This window comes from Ylistrum balloti, unplaced genomic scaffold, assembly GCF_031769215.1.
Source record: "Ylistrum balloti isolate Yb309-2 unplaced genomic scaffold, AGI_CSIRO_Ybal_v1 Utg369600, whole genome shotgun sequence".
Classification (NCBI taxonomy): Eukaryota; Metazoa; Mollusca; class Bivalvia; order Pectinida; family Pectinidae; genus Ylistrum; species Ylistrum balloti.
The window spans coordinates 289543-300952 of record NW_026781881.1 but is presented as its reverse complement, the minus strand read 5'-3'; positions in this window follow the sequence as shown (position 1 = coordinate 300952).

Below are 11410 nucleotides of genomic sequence, written 5' to 3'. Positions count from 1 at the left end.
AAGTTATACCGTAATTATCAATAATGTTAAGTTTGCGTTTACCATATCCAAAGTAACTGGGAGAAAATCTGTTATGATTTCGTGAGTTTTTAAATTTACTACAAGTTGTTGACGATCTTACAAAATAATCGAGGTATTCCTAGAATGAAAGCCAGTCTAATCAACTGCAATGTACATGTACATTGCGCACTCCTCGAATTGTACATAAACATAGACCGTGACGTTATAGTATAAGTAGTATGTCATGTGGATCACCTCGTTAGTTTCTAAGACAGTGTTGTCAGTGTTTCCAACAAGAATAATGTACTCCATTTCCATTCCAAAGAAACTTTCAAGTTTTAGCTTATTTGAAAGATTTCTATAATATCTGATACTCTTAAATCTATATCTTTAAAACTGCTAATTATGAAACTAAATTATCAGGTATATGTAACATACTAAACTTACCTAATAAAGGGGCTAGTTCATCTCCCTATCTAGATTTTTATGTTTCATTTCATTACTTTCGATTTTCTTCAGTCGCCTCGTAGGTTTCAAAATGTAGGTCCTATGGATGGCTAACATCGTAGTAACAAAGGTTATAAATATGACTGAGAATATTTCTCATTGTTTCTAGATGATATGCTTCTTTGATCGATGTACAGCATATATGTGCATTTACATTGTGTAAATTTGAAAATATGTCCTTTTTCTCATCTTTTACAACAATTAGATAAAATTCAATAGCATATATCGTCTATCCTAAAAAAGGGGTTGCCTCTCTTACAACATATAATATTTTATAGTTTGGCTATGGTATAAAATAACATGTATATACATTTGGAACGGACATAACTCACCCTAATCCTGCCAAATAATATCAATTCAAGCTGTACAGAAATATTCAGAAAAAATGTGATTGTGCCTGCAAGTATTTTTTTCCTCCAAATCTGTAACTGTTATGGCTACCAATATTGGAAAAAAATATGACAAAGAAAAACAATGATTGTTGAGTGTGAATTTTTTTCAGCAAATATATTACATATCAATATTACGATATGCTTTTAACTAAAGGTTTCAACTACCTAAGTACTGCACGTCTTAAGGGAAACTTTAACAAATATTAAAGGACCTGCTTCACAGTACATGTGATTTTGCTCACGTCCAAATTAGATATTTATTATGAGCCCCAGTTAAATCCCAAGAGTGTATCGAGTTATTTTATGTTTCTAGTCATGAGTGTGAGGCAGGATGCACATCTTACCCCAAAACTTGTTCAAAAAGCCATTACTAAATAATTAAATTTGCTCAAATCCTCTTCATTAAAGTCTGGTACATATTTTGAACTCAAATAGAAAGCTAGATATTTCCAATATAAAAAGTTATGGAAGTTGAACTAGAAATAATCATAATACCTAGCTTTGTTTTTTAGTTTAAAATATGCAGCAAACTGAGGTAAGATGTACACGGTGGCTCATAACCATGACAGAGATATGAAATAGGTCATATTACAGGCCAAAGGTGACTTTTGGATTTTTTAAACACACATTCTGGGGTACTACAAATAACACACACTAAAGATTAAATTGAAATGTGGGCAGAATTGATTGTACATTACTGTGTTGTAACCATATATGACAGATACCTGAACCAGTAGTTTACACAACACATATGTCTCTGCACTCCTAACACTTGGTTCAGCTGTCAACAAATCTGTGGCTCTACTCTACAATACAGGAAAAGTCCTTCCAGTTAACCAGCACTACCCTCAGATGATAGTGTTTTTATACTGTTTACACTGAATTTTATTATAGCATTTACGTTGCAAAACAAGACTCACCTGTTAAATGTTTTCATTTTTTCGACTGCCAATTACCTTCCTGTTTGCAGGTTGTCACAGGCGATGGGGTAATATAGTACTGTTAAAATGAATGTACAATAATGCGAAGAAGGTTTTATGCACTAAAAATGTCATGTTTGATTTAATTAGCGATTAAAAAAATGTGATTTATCGCATCTGTGACGAAACTGTTAAACTGAACCTCATCTGCAAGGATAAACATAACTGAAATTTAAAGCATAATAAACGGTGAGGAACGGGGCCTTCAGTAGAATATATAATTAACCGATATCTTTTGAACCGTACGGTGAGGGACGAGGCCTTCCGTAGAATGGATAAATACCTGAAATCTTTTGTACCGAACATTAAAGTGTGTATATTGTTATACTAAACATACACACACACATATCTAACTATCTATATATAAACTTACCAGAATGTCAATATTTATAGGCCTACTTACCAGAATGTCAATATATATATACTTACCGAAATGTCAATATATATATATATACTTACTAGAATGTCAATATTTATACTTACCAGAATGACAATATATATATACTTATCAGAATGTCAATATATATACTTACCAGAATGTCAATTTACATATATATATATATATATATATATATATACACATGATATATTCCAAACCGTTTATCAATGCAAAATAGAAAAAAAATACAGATTTATACTGGTATTTGTACACTATGTAGGTGATGCTTTAGTTTGATATTGTTTGAATTTTGAACTATGTTATAATTAATATCGAAAGTAATTAGAATACTGAGCCTTATGATACAATAAATTGATATATAGATGTATATTGATTAAACGTCATAAAAGGATATATGATATTAGCATTACCCGAAATCTTTTGAACCGTACATTAACGTGTGTGTATTGTTATACTATATCTGGATCGTAATACAACTATGCGCGTCGAATCGAAACACACACACACACACACACACACACACACACACACACACACACACACACACACACATATATATATATATATATATATACTTACCAGAATGTCAATATATATACCTACAAGAATGTCATATATATATATATATATACTAACCTGAATGTCAATATATATATTTAACAGAATGTCAATGTATATATCAACTTAACAGAATGTCAATATATATATATTTACCAGAATGTCAATATATATATATTTACCAGAATGTCTATATCTATATATACTTACCAGAATGTCAATATATATATATTTACCAGAATGTCAATATAAATATATATATATACTTACCAGAATGTCAATATATATATATTTACCAGAATGTCAATATATATATATATATATACTTACCAGAATGTCAATATATTGACATGTACATTGCGCACTCATCGAATTGTACATTAACATAGACCGTGACGTAGTATAAGTAGTATGTCATGTGGATCACCTCGTTAGTTTCTAAGACAGTGTTGTCAGTGTTTCCAACAAGAATAATGTACTCCATTTCCATTCCAATCAAGTAATCAAAGAAACTTTTAAGTTTTAGCTTATTTGAAAGGTTTCTATAATATCTTATTCTCTTAAATCTATATCTTTAAAACTGCTAATTATGAAACTAAATTATCAGGTATATGTAACATACTAAACTTACCTAATAAAGGGGCTAGTTCATCTCCCTATCTACATTTTTATGTTTCATTTCATTACTTTCGATTTTCTTCAGTCGCCTCGTAGGTTTCAAAATGTAGGTCCTATGGATGGCTAACATCGTAGTAACAAAGGTTATAAATATGACTGAGAATATTTCTCATTGTTTCTAGATGATATGCTTCTTTGATCGATGTACAGCATATATGTGCATTTACATTGTGTAAATTTGAAAATATGTCCTTTTTCTCATCTTTTACAACAATTAGATAAAATTCAATAGCATATATCGTCTATCCTAAAAAAGGGGTTGCCTCTCTTACAACATATAATATTTTATAGTTTGGCTATAGTATAAAATAACATGTATATACATTTGGAACGGACATAACTCACCCTAATCCTGCCAAATAATATCAAGAAATATTCAGAAAAAATGTGATTGTGCCTGCAAGTATTTTTGTCTCCAAATCTGTAGCTGTTATGGCTACCAATTTTGGAATAAAAAATATGACAAAGAAAAACAATGATTGTTGAGTGTGAATTTTTTTCAGCAAATATATTACACAGCAATATTACGATATGCTTTTAACTAAAGGTTTCAACTACCTAAGTACTGCACGTCTTAAGGGAAACTTAAACAAATATTAAAGGACCTGCTTCACAGTACATTTGATTTTGCTTACGTCCAAATTAGATATTTATTATGTGCTCCAGTAAATAAAATCCCAAGAGTGCATTGACCTATTCTATGTTTCTAGTCATGAGTGTGAGGCAGGATGCACATCTTACCCCAAAACTTGTTCAAAAAACCATTACTAAATAATTAAATGTGGTCAAATCCTCTTCATTAAAGTCTGGTACATGTTTTGAACTCAAATATAAAGCTATATATTACCAATATAAAAAGTTTAACTTGAAATAATCATAATACCTAGCTTTGTATTTGAGTTCAAAATATGCAGCAAACTGGGGTAAGATGTATACGGTGGTTCATGACCATGAAAGAGATAATGGAATATGTCATAGTACAGGCCATAGGTGACTTTTGGATTTTTTAAACACACATTCTTTACTGGGGTACCACAAATAACACACACTAAAGATTAAATTGAAATGTGAACAGAATTGATTGTACATTACTGTGTTGTAACCATATATGACAGATACCTGAACCAGTAGTTTACACAACACATATGTCTCTGCACTCCTAACACTTGGTTCAGCTGTCAACAAATCTGTGGCTCTGCTCTACAATACAGGAAAAGTCCTTCCAGTTAACCAGCAATACCCATGATGACAGTGTTTTTATACTGTTTGCACTGAATTTGGTGATAGAATTTACGTTGCAAAACAAGACTCATCTGTTAAATTTCTTCATTTTTCTCCACTGCCAATTACCTTCCTGTGTGCATGTTATCACAGACGATGGGGTAATATAGCACTGTTAAAATGAAAGTACAATAATGCGAAGAAGGTTTTATGCACTAAAAATGTCATGTTTGAATTGATTAGCGATTAAAAAAATATGATTTATCGAATCTGTGACGAAACTTAAACTGAACGTCAGCTGCAAGGATAAACATAACTGAATTTTAAAGCATGATAAACGGCGAGGGGCGAGGCCTTCCGTAGAATGAATAATTAACCGATATCTTTTGAACCGTACGGTGAGGGACGAGGCCTTCCGTAGGATGAGTAAATACCTGTAATCTTTTGTACCGTACATTAGAGTGTGTATATTGTTATATACTAACGGAAAAAAGAAACTGTGCATCACTAAAATTTAATTATCTCGGAAACTACCGAACGTTTCTCAATAAAATTTCATGGGCATATTTATAGTGTCATACCACACGCTATCACGTAATTAGGTCACCTACCGCACGTGCATTTTGCGACCTACCCGGGCAATATGATCAACACCTAATTGGAAGGCAGTACACGTGTCAGTGAATACCTATCGTTATTTTTGTGTCAATATCCCTCTGTGGGTACCATATGAACCAAAAAACATCCTAGTTTCAAGAAAAAGCGATTTCTGATAATGCCACGGTTGACGGAAAATGAGCGTTTGCGGATAATCGGCATGCTTGAGGCAGGAATGACCCAAAAAGACATCGCACAGCGTTTCAATCTCCATAGGAATACCATACAGTCTTAAGCAAGACGTTATCGGCAATATGGAATCACTCGGGATAGACCGCGTTCAGGACGTCTGCGTGTGACGTCACATCAACAGGACAATTACATACGGTTAACGCATCTAAGGAATCGTTTCCAAACGGCCAGTTTAACGTATAGGAACATTCCTGGACTAAGAAATATCCACCCAAGAACCGTCCGTGACCGATTGAGAGAACACGGAATCCGGCCGCGACGCCCCGCCATACGTCCTGTATTAAAGCAACGTCATCGCCAAGCAAGATTAGCGTGGTGCCGTAGGCATATCCGATACACCCAACGTAAATGGACGGGTATTTTATTCACGGACGAGTCGAGATTTCACTTAGACAGCAGTGACGGCCGTAACAGAGTGTATCGCCGTGTTGGAGAACGATTCCAAGATGCCTGTGTCGTAGAACGACGTTCTTTTGGTGGTGGCAGTGTTATGGTCTGGGGAGGGATCACTACCCATCGCAGAACTCCTCTTGTGTTAGTCCAAGGTAATTTGACCGGGATTCAATACAGAGATGCTATCATGAGACAACATGTTGTGCCCTTCATACGTGCCCAACAACGTCAAGTGACGTTACAGCAAGACAATGCCCGTCCGCATGTTGCTCGTGTTGTTACCGACTACTTAAACCGACAGAACATCAATGTTCTTCCATGGCCAGCGGTCTCGCCAGATTTGGCACCAATCGAGCATGTGTGGGACGAGATGGAACGTCGTCTACGTCAGCTGCCTAATCAGCCAATGACGTTAAATCAACTCGGCCAAGACTTGATCAGAGTTTGGAAAAATATTCCCCAGCACTTCTTCGGCACATTAGTTCGCTCCATGAGACGTCGTTGCCAAGCTTGCATTGACGCAAACGGTGGACACACTCGATATTGACATTGAGAACTCGGTTTTGACCCCATAAGGATTTGAACCCCTGTGAAATGAATTGTTACTCAAATCAATTTGAAAATCCATATTGATATTGTTGTAATGAAATCAATAAAGCAAATATGCATCCAAAATCTGTCATTTTAATATCACTGTTGTTCATCGACACTCCATCGGTCCATATCTCAAATTATGGAACGATCAAAACAAATCATTTTTATCAGAAATCCTGTTTGAGGTCATCCGACCCGAAGGCTGTCGTCGTGCGAGGTGCATCAACTTTCCATTCAAATTATTTCTTCTCAATATCCAATATCCCAGTGTGCTCAAAGTTGGCCTGTAGCATGATGTGATAAAGGGCAATTACGTTTGTTAGTATGAATGACCTTTACCCATTTCAAGGTTACATTTGTCAAATGTATTAAAATGCTTAATCGACTTCTCAATAACCAAAATGCCCAGGGTGTTGACATTGTGCATGTATCGAAATCTTAAAACGACGTTTTCTGAATAACCGAAAGACCAATAGGTCTGATATTATACTTGTCGAATCCGGAGATGAAAGACTTCCAAGTTAGTTACAGAGGAGCTTTATCCCAATTGCACCTTTCAGGAAATGAGACAGATCTATAGTTCTGGTAGATTAAGTCTCCATAAAAGAATTATTGGTTATCATCAACATTTCCCATTTTTATATTTGTTTTTTCAAATGTTAGCCTTTTTGACTTTGAACTTTTTAACAATTTACTATACGCGTAAGTAATAACGAGTATTCTGTATGTGATATACAGTTGAACGCGGTTGATGCTCGTTAGTATGCCTAGTGATTCCGTTGTTTTAACTTGCTCTCATTTCGGAACATTACTTATTTGGATTGTTGGGATGACAAAGACTTTGATTGTGTATGTCGTCCAGGGTTATCTTCCTTCAAAACAGCTGAACGCGGTTGATGCTCGTTAGTATGCCTAGTGATTCCGTTGTTGTTTTAATTTGCTCTCATTTTGGAACATTACTTATTTGGATTGTTGGGATGACAAAGACTTTGATTGTGTATGTCGTCCAGGGTTATCTTCCTTCAAAAGTAATAGTAGTTCGTTTGATGCGGAACAAGGGGTATACCTCGTAGAAGGATCTACTTTTTATTTTACGAGATCTCCTGAAGGTTGCTGATGTCGTATGTGAAGTTAATGTCGAATAAACCGTCTGATTAGAGGAATTCCCAGATAAACAACTTGATTTGGAAGATTTGAATTTAAACGATGTTGCAATAAACCATTAAATGAGTTTTTTTTATCAATTATTAGAGTCGTTTGATCAAAATAAGAAGATGTAAAGTATCATTACGTGGCCTGATAATAATGCTACAATCGACGAAAAAAAGCAAATTATCAACATGTGCTGTTCACTTGTGTGTCTTTTGTACAATCATTGGTATGATGAAGCATTCGGGATTGGCATATTTTCCTCCAAAATTATTTTTCATTTTTAGGATACGTCAGAGCTGAAAGTGCCTCTTTCATGAACAATGGAATTTAGCCCACGACCCGATTTAATACAAACCATGTGGCATTTATAGCACCCCAATACACTCCCCTGAAATAGCACTTAAAAATTTCAAAAGGCCCATAGGGCTTGAATTATAATAGAATTTGTGACATTTACTGAGAGTATAAGGTAAGGTTCAGAAATGACTCCATAACAAGGCAAGGGTTCATCGTAAGGCTTACCACTTATTTTGTTCATTGGAATCTAGTTGTCGTTTTTAGCAAACATTATTTGTCAAATTTGGCATCAGAAAAAAGTTATGATCAATTAAATAAAGAAAAATGTAATTCTTTCTTGATTGATCTTAGGAGGAGTGTTTTAAACTCTTCCGGTTTCGGTTCAACCAAGCGCTTTTAACATAATTTGGCCCCTTATATTTGCTGCTCTTAGCCAAAAAATTGAAAAAATTCGTGACCGGTAAGTTTGTCAATTAGCAGCTTAATTGCGTCAGATTCAGAATCTCGAAAGTGACGTCATGTGATTGATATGATGTTGTGATATATTTCTTATCTCATAAAGAAAGTTTAGAGATGGCATTGGATAAGTAAAGTCAGAGGCCTGGAGGGCCCGTATCAGTTCTTTAAGATACACCATTTCTAAAGGCATCGCCCACGTTTAACTACAGGAATAAGGCTATAATAACCTGGCTCAAGTGGATGGCTGATTTACAATACAGATTCATTGAATTTACGACTGGCAGACCGGAGGATTTTAGGATGTTTCTGATGGCTATAACAGCCAAGGAAGTATAACATTGATGCAACATGTGCACACATGCCCGACGTTCTTTCCCTGCAGGGCAAAGACAGTAATTTGCCTTGATAGGATCCTCTGAATCAGTTGTTTCAAACTGGATCAAAACATAGTACTTTGTTTGTGACTTGTGGCGTGCATTAACCTGACCTCGAATGAGACCATCCTCATGCTGGTATACCCAGATCTCATAGTCATCTTCATTTGACTGGTGCTCAACAATATAACCAGGGGACAGTTTGATCTGGTAAATACCACGTGCTAATGTCTCAAGGTACTCAAGATTCAACTGAGGAAAGGAAACATTTGATGCTTCTAGTTTTCGCCACTCATTTTCGGCTCTACGAGTCATGTTTGGATTTTCCGCAACCCGCTTCACAAGAGCATTATCTCTTTGCAAAAGAGATACCATGCGAGTTGCAATTTGTTTGTCTCTCTGCTCACGCTGGGGGTCTGAAACGTATATTGGCCCTCTGAAACCATTCAGGCTTGCGGTTACTATACGTACAAGTTTCCCAATGATTATAATCAGATGATTTGAAGTGAGTGTATCTTTAAACAGTACTCATTTTTTAATCCTCCATGGTAAGACTCCTCAACCCAACGTGCCTTGGTACAACAACGATCATCGTTAGCTTGTTGGGAATCCAGTTGAGTCTTACTGGGCAAGGAGATCAAGTACATCCCTGAAACCACGGTCTACAATCATATTGTCATTTTTACGTAACCATGATCTTAGAAGATCAAAATTACCCATGATCATTTTTGTAATGCTTGCATCATTGATGCTGCCATAGTATGGTTCTATTGTGTCTAACACGTATCCATCAGGTAACACAACTGACATGAAACTCATGATGGCTGCTTTTGTTTAGATAAATATATGTTCCATTCAAGATGAGATTTATGTTGTCACCATAGAATGTCTTTGTAAAAACTCTATTTTGGGATATGGCTTCAACAAGAGAAAGATGTCCTGTCCCAAGATATTGGCACAAGTGAAGTGTTCAAAACATCAACTACGTTGTGAAAATATCTGGACAGTGTAGATTCTGACAATTTCGTCAATGCTGTCACCTGCTTCCATGAAAGGTTGGATTTTAATTTAACCCAGAAAAACAGAAGAACATCCAGTGAACTGGCAGAGAAAGTCAAAACTAAAAGATCGGATTTGCACAGTTCATTAATTTTCTTCAATTGTTCTAAGGTCCAGCCAGTCCATGCGACGGTTGCCTGTAAGCGAGTAAGTTGCAAATGATACGTCTTCATACTTGGACCACATTGATCCTAGAGATACTTCTATAATGAAATTAACAAAAGCGATAACTCGTATTTCTAAAGATACAGCTATACATGAAAACAATCATGAAAACAATAATCAGATAGGCGGTTTAAAGCACAGAAATGGGTGATTTGTCCCTATACTTACAAAGATTGCACGGAGGACACAAGTGAATAACGGCTTTAAATAGTTTAGGGTTATGTAGAGTAGAGCCAAAAATGAAGTAAACTGCATCACCCAGCTGTTTTATCCTTCTAGGACTCGTCAGTGATACTTGTTCCGCCGTTACACAGACAACAAGACCTCTGATGTGTTCTGGCCTTTATTGGATACATATGATAAGATCTGAAAGAGAAATACAACAGTTGTAACAAAGGTAAATTTTGAGTATGTTTGTAAAGGAAATTGAAATTAAGTGAAAGTCATTTGAAATTGACAACATGGCCGACAACGTGTTTTATGAAATAGACTATCATCAGACTTATGAAAAATAAACTAGCAAACAATACGCTTAAATGACAATGAGACTTAAATAACCTTACAGAAATGCTTATACTAAGTCATGTACTGGTGGAACTGTTGACTGTTACTGCTAAAAAAGCTGTTTACCGTCGGGTGGAAGTGAACATACAAAGGGGAGGTAACTCTAGTACAACAGAATAACAATGCTGGAGAAATACTAAGTATATGAAAGGAGGCAACTCCTACAGGCTTGAGTAACATTACAATACTAAGAGCATACATTTTGAAGTACAGGAAAATCCAAAATAATAGAAAGAAAAGTCAAAGTTAAAGAGAGGTGCAGCAGCCCCATAACTAAATAGATATTGTAATTGTCATATATATAAGATCATTTAAACACGTGAAACACGTGTATATTCTGAAATGTGCCACTATTCGGCTGAATTGAAACGTGGTATGCAGGTTATGGAAAACCTAGGTGAGTTAAGCCCACAAGCAGTGTCTACTGTAACGAAATTGGCCGAGTCCGCCCCGTCAATCGTAATTGCCCGGGTCAGCCGCGACACAAACTGTCACAAAAACACCAACACACTATTTGGGTTCGACTGCCGCTTTCACTTGCAGATTCCTCATGAAAATACAGACGACGACACTAACAAATCGATAGATAACTTAGACTGAAATAAAGTTCAATTTCAACAAAATTTTGTTAACATTCCATATGTTAAACGGATTGGACAACAGGCTGAGCCTATATCAGTCCTTTCCAGAATTAATACATAAATGCATTACATTTATCTGCAAGAAAATCCAGTGCGTAAAATATTGTATATATTAAATTAGGATATA